Source organism: Lactuca serriola, chromosome 3 (assembly GCF_051521515.1).
Source record: "Lactuca serriola cultivar US96UC23 chromosome 3, Lser_US96UC23_V15, whole genome shotgun sequence".
In the NCBI taxonomy this organism is placed as follows: domain Eukaryota; kingdom Viridiplantae; phylum Streptophyta; class Magnoliopsida; order Asterales; family Asteraceae; genus Lactuca; species Lactuca serriola.
Window position 1 is genome coordinate 104,003,603 of NC_136410.1, and position 11,143 is coordinate 104,014,745.

Below are 11,143 nucleotides of genomic sequence, written 5' to 3' on the forward strand. Positions count from 1 at the left end.
TATTAACATAGTTTTTCAATGAATTGCATTGTAAGGACAAAATTTTTCCGCAATAAAATAAATTTTGATTTTGTATTATTTATTTATCCTTGCAATGACATATATGAATAATTGATGTTTGGATGTTTCTATTATTAGCAATAATGGATATGATTCTTAGTTATGGAAATGTCGAAATTTACCAAATAAGGAGAGTTTTTCATCGCCCAAGTTTCAATTGGACAGAAACTTGGAATCATGCAACTTGGTTGCACGATGAATGAGAAATTTTATATTTGGAAATTAGACTAATTCATTGACAAAGTGTCAAGTGAAGGACTAGGAGATCAAGTACACAAAGTTGCGTATTGATCAAGTACACCATAAGAGTAACCAAGATATTCGTCATGATTTACTAAAGGTTTAGTAAATATGATTATACTTATAAGATTAAATGTAATTCTGAATTGATTGAAAATGTTTAAATCAATAGCAGAACGAATAAGAAGAATCAAGTAGGCAGAAAGATAAAAGTTTCTCCGTTCTAAGAAGAAGGGAGAGTACCTTTTATGCGTTATGATAGGTCTTAATGATTAAGAACCATATCTCAATTGATCCTCTAAGTGAGTCTTAGTACAATTGTAGGTCTAAGAAGAGGAATCAAGAATTGAAAAAATGGTTAAATAAAGAAGTCAATCATACTTCGTTCCAAAACAAGTCTTAGAGTTAAGATTGTGACATTGAGTGAAAAAGTATTAAGAAGGTTTATAACATTCATCAAATTTGGAAAGTTGTGATGTCTTGGATAAGACAAAAACCAACTAGGACCAATTTATGAAGTGTTTTGATAAAAACTACACTAACTCTTGAATATTTGTTTGTCAAGAAATGTTTATTGTCAAGAGAATCTTATATGTCAAGGAGTTAGTGGGAGTCTTAATGGTCTTGAAAGGTTTCAGGAACAAATCAAAATAAACCTTATCGATCATCACTAGCACACGAGTTGAGGTTTACAGCCTATCGTGTTGACATTATTTTGTTTCTGTGCCAATCCAATCGAGTTAATTATGCATGTGAGTCCTATGAGTTCTCATTTGAATGCATAAAAGGCAAGGACCTTGATCAATGGAAAGTACATTGATAAGAAAAGGTGAGCTGCTCAACTACTTGGAAGACATGGTGGGCAGCTGTGCTACCATAAGGCAAGAAATCGAGATTAAGAAAGTTCGATCCATATAAGTTTGAATTTGTCATAAACTTTGGTTTTAACAAAGTCACATGGATAGGAACACATACACCGTTTAAATCTAAGTTTCATAAGATTTCCTCCTTCGTGAAAATGATTGTGAGGAAAAGCTTTCACTAAGAAAGATTTTAAGAAGATAGTGATTGTAAAATTGCATTCTCGAATTCGATTATGGTATCCCTTTCCATAATTTGAATTGTGAGGTTTGGCAATTATTTAGACACACATATGAACTATCTAAGGCAAAGATGTATAAGTTCAAGAAGCCTTGATAAAAGATTATCAAAGCACTAAGTATTAGAAACATGAACTTAAGAAATTCAATAAGCATTGGTTTTCTGAAAGTTAAGTTGTTTCTGAATACATGTCAAAGCTAGTGGGAGCATAAGTGTTATGTTTATAATAATCATCATGATAGTGGGAGCATAAATGTTATGATTGTATGATTATTAAGGCACGTATTGCAAGTTGGCAATATTAATTATAGAAAACAAGAGTTATACCTTGCAAAGTCGTAAGGTTTGTAAAGTTGTTTTGCTATAATTAAGGGAGAGAATATTATGCTTCATTTCAAATCTAAAAGCTTAGGTTGAGAAATGTTAATAAATTTAGTCAAAGGTACATAGTGTGTTCTTAAAATTTCGATTATGATTACGACATTCCTCGTCACAATTCGAATTTTGAGAACATAGCAAATAAAACATTATGCGTCGTGTCCCATACACTTCGGGTATAGGATCGATTGCAAATGCTTTAATGTTTGACCATTCTAAAATTTTCCAAATGTCTAGCGCATTTAGAGGGAAAAGGGACTAGAATTGGTTTTGACTAAAATAATTAAACAACTATCAAAGGACAATCTAAAGTTCGACGAGGATTGGTTGCTTGTGAGTAGTTGGAAGCATGGTATTGGATGGACCATATCGACATTATTATGAATAGATAAGATTCTATTAAGATTGAGTTGTCATATGGAAAATATGGAAACGTGTCCATATTGGGAATTGAATATTGAAAATCTATGACTAGATTAGAAACTCTTATGCAAAAAGGATGTTCAAAGAATGTACTTTGAGTGAGAGACATCACGTCTATGGAATTGTCTTATAACAATCTCCAATAGAGGACTTTGTAATATCATTGGCAATAGTCTTTGTGACTTTGGTGCAGTGACATTACGAAAGGATAGTTGCATAGAATGTTAGAATCTAGTATATTCTATAAGTAGCGAGAATTTGATATTCTTTCACTTATGAAAAAGATTTGGAGTTGTAAAATGAGTAAGATTGGAAATGTGTTCATTTGATCTATTTCACAAAGTAAGAACCATAAGTAAACATTGTGTGCATGATAAGAGCATGGGACAAGTGTAATAATTCAAGTAAGAAGTTGATTACCCGAAACAACAAATAATGAGTAATCGATATGGTGATAAATAAAAGGTGTTTTATTTAAACTCAAAGGTTTGAAGCCATATGGGATTAGTATTATTCTTGTGTTTCACTTTGCATGTTTTGACTTCCTGAATAATTTAATTGGTTTAGAACAGTCAAATTATTCGAACGGGCCACAGTCGTTCATATGTTGGAAGTAGGTATGAATAAAGACTGTCGTGAATTGGTGTGTGGATTGTCTAAAAGAGTATTAGACATAAGCAAATGTTTGCTGCAACGTTCATGAGTGCTTATGAATATGAATTTTAGCATTGGATCAAACCCACGCTCACTTGGATCACTCCATGAATTGCATCACGAGTGATTGGTGAGACGATAACATCTTATATTCTTGAAACCGAGATGTGTGAGTTGTATCTTGCTAATCGGTTGCACATTGATAATATGTAAACGCACCAGTAACTTGGTGTCATAAAACATATTGTTGTGTGTGATTTGGTGAGTAAGTGCAAGCGAGCATTGAATCAAAGTTTATCCGTTCCTTTTATTCAAAGTAGGATAAAAGCGATATCTTTGGGACCCTCAATGATTTAGTGATGACAAACGTAAATGCTCGGCCGGGCTAGGGCTAATTTGATTTGTTCAATTAGTCAGTCGTCATAAATCGGAAGTCGAGAAATAGTACAAAGAGAATGATTAGAAATCATGTCTTATACGATATCTAGAATGGAGGAATATATGATCCCTTATCTAAAGGACACGCGTATCTGATAGGATCAGAGTTGACAGCGGCTTTAGAAAGCTACGATTACAGATCAGGATCTGAAGTCATACGCAAAATAGTTGTTAGACTTATCCAAGTGGGAGACTGTTGGATTAGTGTCTAAGTCCATAACTATTTTGGTATGTACTTGACTTGATGGCGCATGGTCCTTTTGGGTTGCCTTCACCAAAGCAACTTGATTGGAGAAATAAATAGAGATAGAGGCTATTATGATTTATTAATATGTTATAAGAATAATATATTAAAGGAGAAATCATATTTGTTTAATTAATATTGGTCAATAATTAATTAAGAATTAGTTTTGTGATCAAATGTAATTAATTAAACTAGAGGGGCCGAATTGTAATTATGTGATAGTTACATAATAGGGTAAGGATTATCCTAAGGATAGATTGGACGAATTTAAGGTGATAAGGCCTTAGAATTCGACCATGATAAGGATTCAAGGCTTATCTTATGGGTTTCTTAGTGGGAAAGCAACTAGATAAGGATAAGGACTGAAACCCTATCTCTACACCTATATAAACACCCTTTTGGCTCATGATCTCATCCAGACCTTCCCAAGGCTTCTTAGGGACGAATTTTATACCTCCCCTCTCTCTTCATATCTTCTCCATTTGCTCTTGGTGTTTGTAAGCCATTAGAGGAGTGACACTTGTGACTCTCAGCTTTCTAAAGTCAATACAAGAAGGAATTGGATTGTTATTGCTACATAACAATCAAGGTATGATCTTAAACCTAATTATATGTTAATATCGATTTACATATGCTAGAATTAGGGTTTATAGTCTTGGATTCAAAGCATGTACAATAGAGAAACCTAGATCCAAGATTTAGGGTTTGCATGATTCCATAGGATGTTATTATGAACAAAACCCATCAGATACGCCATTTAAGATAAGTGATCATATAATCCTCTGTTCTAGATATCAGCCGGACAAATACATGGAACAATGTCTTACTTATGGTCCAGCAGTTTGTTTCCCGATTTTCGATTTGTTTGACAAAGAACTTAATTGAACACATCAACTTAGTTCTGACCGGGCCCGGTACATATGTCAAAACAAAATCATCGAGGGGCCCGCTTCTAATCCAAGAAGGAACAGATAAACTTTGACTCATATGTTTGTTCTACCACTCATTGAATTATACACAAAAGCACGTTTTATAACATCGAGTTACCAATGCGTTTTCATACAATCAATGCATAACCAACTCGTAAGTAACAAATCATATCTCTAGATTTGAAGACTTATATGATGTTACCGTCTCACGATCACTCGAGATAAATTCCATGAAGTGATTCCAGTGAGCGTGGGTTGAGTCCAATGCTCAGAACTTATGAGCACTCATGATTGTTGTAGCCATGTCCAACACCTTAGACCTCTACAACCAATCATGACAGTCTTGATTCATACCTACTTCCGACGTATGACCAACTGTGGAGGTTTGAATAATATGTTATACCAAACATAATTATTCTGGAAGTCAAAACATGCAAAAGAAATATAGTAAACGATCGACAAGAGATAGCAACACTTTACTCATAAATAAGACACCTTTTATTCATCATCTAATGTCAATTACACTTTACAAATTTCGAGGTTATCTAACTACTAAATCTAATATCTGTTGGGTTTTGAGCAATCTAACACTTCCTAAGTGTGCATGCAACCCTAATAAACCTTGGATCTATGTTTGTCTAATACATGTAAAATAATAATTTTTCCAAGGTTCATAACCTATCTAACATAGCGTGGGGAACTTTTAAACATAAAAGAGTTAGATGAGATTACATACCTTTTGATGAGATTGATTCTTTGGAGTTTGAGAGCCAAGCACCAATAATGTGAATGCCTCAAATGGAATCACAAATCACCACAAACACTTGGAAAACTTTGAGAGAGTGTACACACACTTATATTTTCGGCCACACACAAGCACACACACTAGTTCACTAGTTGCCATTTCATGCAACATAAGCATGCTTATATAGTGTGCATGGTTAGGGTGAAACCCTAATAACCCATGAACTTTCCTTTTCCAAAGATCCATGGGTTAAAAGCTCCATGGATCATCCATGGACTTCCATATAAGCCTAGCCCATTAACAAATGAGTATTAGCCCACACCATATAAAACCAATAGCCCACAATCTAATTAGTCTTCCTTTTAATCTCTAAATTAATTCATAATTAATTTAAGACTAAGACTAATTAAATAACATGACTTCATATTAATATATTATAACTTATAATATATTAATAAACATATGTGTATAACTCTCATAAAATTATCCATAAATAGTTTGGGTGAAGTGCAACCCAAATGGACCATGCCGGGTCGGGTCAAGTATATACCAAATAAGTTATGGATTTAGACACCTTATCCAATAGACTCCCACTTGGATAAGTCTAATAACTGTATTTGGCTATATTACTTCAGGAACCAAACAACAATCGTAGCTCTCGAAAACTCTGTTGAACTATGAAGCGCCATTTTAAGACAAGTGATCATATAATCCTCTGTTCTCATGATATCAGCCGGACAAACACATGGAACTATGTCTTGCTTATTGTCTGGCAGTTGTTTCTCGATTTCCGATTTGTTTGACAAAGCACTTAACTGAACACATCAATTTAGTTCTGACCGGGCCCGGTACATGGTTCAACACAAAATCATCGAGGGGCCCAGATATCGCTTCTATTTCTAGAAGGAACAGATAAACTTCGACTAATATGCTTGTTCTACTACTTGTTGAATTGTACACCAAGGCATGTTTTATAACATCAAGTTACTGATGCGTTTACGTGCAATCAATGCAAAACCAACTCATAGGTAACAACTCATATCTCTAGGTTTGAAGACTTATATGATATTATCGTCTCACGATCACTCGAGATAAATTCCATGAAGTGATACAAGTGAGCGTGGGTTTATACCAATACTCATAACTTATGAGTACTCATGAACGTTGCAGCAACCATTGCCATGTCTAAACACTTTTAGCCATCTACAAACCCGATTCATGACAATCTTGATTCATACCTACTTTCGACGTATGACCGACTGTGGAGGTTCGAATAAATTAATTATTCTGGAAGTCAAAACATGCAAAACTGAAACAGTAGTAAATAATTGACAATGACAGTAACACTTTACTCATAAATAAATCACAAATTTTATTCATCATCAAACGTCGATTACATTTTACAAGTTTCAGGAAAACTATCTAATCTGAAAAACTAATATCGTCCCTCAGCCCGATGCGCCTCGCATGCTGAAAATGCTTAACCCTCGTCAGTCCCTTCGTAAGGGGATCTGCAGGATTCTCATCTGATGATACCCTCTTTGCCACGAGGAGTCCTTCTTCAATCTTGTGTCTTATGAAGTGATATTTTCTGTCAGTGTGTCGGGATCTGCCATGATCTCTTGGTTCCTTGGCTAAGGCAACCGCACTATTGCTGTCACAGAAAATCTCTATAGGCTCCTTAATAGCTGGTACAACTCCAAGGTCTCCGATGAAGTTCTTCAGCCATATCGCCTCCTTCGCTGCTTCACTCGCTGCTATATACTCTGATTCACAAGTCGAATCAGCCACCGTCTCCTGCTTGGAACTCTTCCAAGAGATTTCCCCTCCATTTAAGGTAAAGACCCAGCCCGACTGAGAGCGGAAGTTATCCCTATCAGTCTAAAAACTAGCATCACTATACCCTAATACTCTCGAGTCATCACTCCCACCAAGGGTAAGGATCCAATCCTTAGTCCTCCGCAGGTACTTGAGAATGTTCTTTACCGCGGTCCAATGAGCCTTGCCAGGGTTCCCCTGATACCTGCTGACCATGCTCAAAGCAAAGGCCACATCAGGGCGGGTACAAGTCATAGCATACATGATCGAGCCAACAACGAAAGCATACGGTAATTGGCTCATCTCAGCTATCTCTGCCTCTGTACTCGGACTCTGAGTCTTACTCAGTTTGGTATTGCTTTGGATCGGTAAATCTCCTTTCTTGGAATTCTGCATGTTGAACCTTTTCAACACCTTATCCAAGTAGATACTCTGACTAAGTCCAATTAGTCTTTTACTCCTTTCTCTTAATATCCTTATCCCTAGGATATAGGCAGCCTCCCCTAGGTCCTTCATAGCAAAGCACTTCCCAATCCAGGACTTAACCTCCTGCAAGGTTGGGATGTCATTTCCTATAAGTAGTATGTCATCCACATACAGTACCAAGAAGCTAACTATACTCCCACTAGCTCTGACATACACGCAAGACTCATCTTCACTTCTCGAGAAGCCAAACTCTTTGACCTTCTCATCGAAACAAAGATTCCAGCTACGAGATGCTTGTTTTAATCCATAAATGGATTTCTCAAGCTTGCATACTCTATTAGGGTACTCTGCACTGACAAAACCCTCTGGCTGATTCATGTACACATCCTCAGCCAACTTTCCATTAAGAAAAGCGGTTTTGACATCCATTTGCCATATTTCATAATCATAAAATGCAGCAATGGCTAGCATAACCCCAATAGACTTAATCTTTGCTACCGGCGAGAAGGTCTCGTCATAATCAATACCTTGAGTCTGAGTAAAACCCTTCGCAACCAGTTGAGCCTTATAAGTATGCACTTTTCCTTCCATGTCGGTCTTCTTCTTGAAGATCCATTTGCACTCGACTGTTTTACGGCCTGGTACATTGTCAACCAAGTTCCAAACTTGATTGTCATACATGGACTGTATCTCGCTGTCCATAGCCTCCTTCCATTTAGCAGACTCCGGGCCTGCCATGGCTTCCTTAACACTGCTAGGTTCATCCAAATTTACCAGTGTACTATCACTGATAAACATATCACCTTCCGTAGTAATATGAAAGCCATAATAAAATGAAGGTGTGTTCCTAACCCGTGTGGAACGCCTTGGAGGTACAGACTTGTCAGCTTGCTCAACAGGAGAATCCTCCTCGGGTTGATTGCTAGTGTCTGAGGTTCCTTCACCAATTGCTTCTTGAATTTCTTCAAGATCAATTTGCCTCCCACTGTCTCCTTGGCTTATAAATTCTCTCTCTCTCACGAAAGACCCCTCTTCTTGCTACAAAGACCACATTCTCACTGGGTCTATAGAAGAGGTAACCGAAGGATTTCTGTGGGTAGCCGATGAAAATACACCTTTCACTTCAGGGTTCAAGCTTATCATGAGTCTCACGCCTTACGAAAGCTTCGCAACCCCAAATCTTGATGTGGTCTAAATTGGGAACCTTCCCAGTCCACAACTCATGAGGTGTTTTGGTAACCTTCTTTGTAGGGACTAGATTAAGGATATGGGCGGCAGTCTCTAAGGCATACCCCCAAAAAGAGATTGGTAGCGAAGCTCGACTCATCATAGAGCGAACCATGTCTAACAAGGTTCGATTACGCCTCTCAGCTACACCATTTACCTGTGGTGTCCTGGGAGGAGTCAATTGTGAGACATCTCACACTCCTTAAGATAGTCAAGGAACTCGGTACTAAGATACTCACCACCTCGATCAGATCGAAGCATCTTAATGTTCCTGCCCAATTGATTTTCTACTTCCTGTTTGAATTCCTTAAACCTTTCAAAGGTTTCTGACTTATGTTTGATTAAGTAGACATACCCATATCTACTAAAATCATCAATAAAAGTCACATAATACCGATTAGCATCCCTTGTGTCGGTTTTGAATGGCCCACATACATCAGTATGTATTAGGTTCAACAAACCCTCACCCCTTTCACAAGTTCCAATGAAGGGTGATTTTGTCATCTTTCCAAGTAGACAAGATTCACAACTATCATCCGATTTAAGGTCGAATGACTCCAAGACTCCACTCTTTTGGAGTTGGCCTATGTGTTTCTTGTTTACATGTCCAAGACGACAATGCCACAATGATGCTTTATCTAGGCTAGTAGAAGAATCAATATACAACACATTATTTCCTAAGTTGTCTACAATCGACACAGTTTCATACACACCATGACAAGGTAATGCTTTAAAATAAAACACATTATTAACGAAAGCATTAATACCACTACATTCATTGTCAAACGAAAAGGTAAAACCTTGTTTGTACAAAGCATGAAAAGAAATAATATTCCTCGCCATTTCAGACGAGTACACACATTTATTCAAATCTAATTTCAACCCATTATTAAGCAACAAAGTATAAACTCCAATCTTGGAAACAGGTGAAGCCTTCCTATTCCCCATGATCAAGTTTATCTTCCCGTGCTCCACATCCTCACTTCTTCTTAGGCCCTGCAAATCAGAACATATGTGAATACCACATCCTATATGAAGCACCCAAGAGTTAGAATATGATGAGTAATTAGACAATATAGTGTAAATACCTACGTGGTTGGGTTTTACTTTCCCATCCTTTAGATCCTGCAAGTACTTAGGGCAGTTTCGCTTCCAGTGCCCCTTGTCCAGGCAATAGTAGCAATCAGCATCCTTGGGAATGGCAGAAGGAGTGACAGGACCACTCTTGGTCTTCGATGAGGAGCCTTCAAGAGACTTTCCCTTGGTACCCTTCGAAGGGTGCTTCCTCTTCTTCCCTTTTCCTTGCCCGATAGCCAAAACAGGGGTAGATGTTGGAGTAGGAGTAGTAGAGGTAACAACCGCCTTGCCCTTAAGACCGGATTCAGCGGTCTTCAAGAGTCCTTGAAGCTTGCTGAGGGTAACTTCCTCCTTGTTCATATGATATGTCATACGAAAATGGTCATAACAAGAAGGTAAGGAGTGCAAAATGATGTTAATTGCCAACTCCTCAGGGAAGTTCACATTCAGCTTCAGCAAACGGTCCACATACCTTTGCATCTTTTGCATGTGGGCCGTGACGGATTCACCGTCCTTCATGCGTGTAGTTATTATGGAGGAGATTATTTCATACCGCTCCTAACGAGCACTCTGATGGTACCTTTCCATCAGGTCTTGGTGCATCTCAAAAGGGTAGAAGTCTTCATATGACTCTTGGAGCTCGGCTGTCATCGTGGCCAACATGATGCATGCCACCTTAGTAGCATCTCTCTCATGTGTCCTGAATTCAACGATCTCCTCAGGAGTAGAAGTAGACTCATCAAGCTCTTTTAACTCCTTATCGAGTACATATTCTTTGTCCTCATAACGAGTAACCATCCTGATGTTCTTAATCCAATCCATGAAGTTGGAACCATCAAATATGACCCTCCTACAAAGATTCATGAGAAAGAAAGAACCAGTTGGGTTAGAGCCTGAAGCATTAGTGTTGGAAGACATCTGAAAGAAGAAAGCAAGTTTAGATTAGATATATAGAATCCTTAATAAGACACCCAAATGTAACATTAAGGCTAGGATCCAATCACAATATACTATACTTAGAAGAGGGATGCCGTAATCTAAGTAATAATATATTTGAAAGGTAGGTGAATGACGATTCACCAATTTCCACCATGAAAACAAAATGAATTATTAGTTTTTAATTGGATTTGAAATTCCTAGTTTCTTTTGAGATTCATTGAACTTTTCAATGGCATGTTTCAATCTCGATTGTGCCCTTCAAGTTTTGTGATTGGGATGCCGAGGATCACAAAACAAGGTGTGAATAACCATGCTAATTCACTTGGTACCCTTAATATTATCACCTAATCAATGTGCCGGTTAACTACACACGCTCCATTGATCTATGACAAACATTAAGTCACCCTTCGTGATCCTTACTAGTCCAAGTTAGTGTGCCGGTTA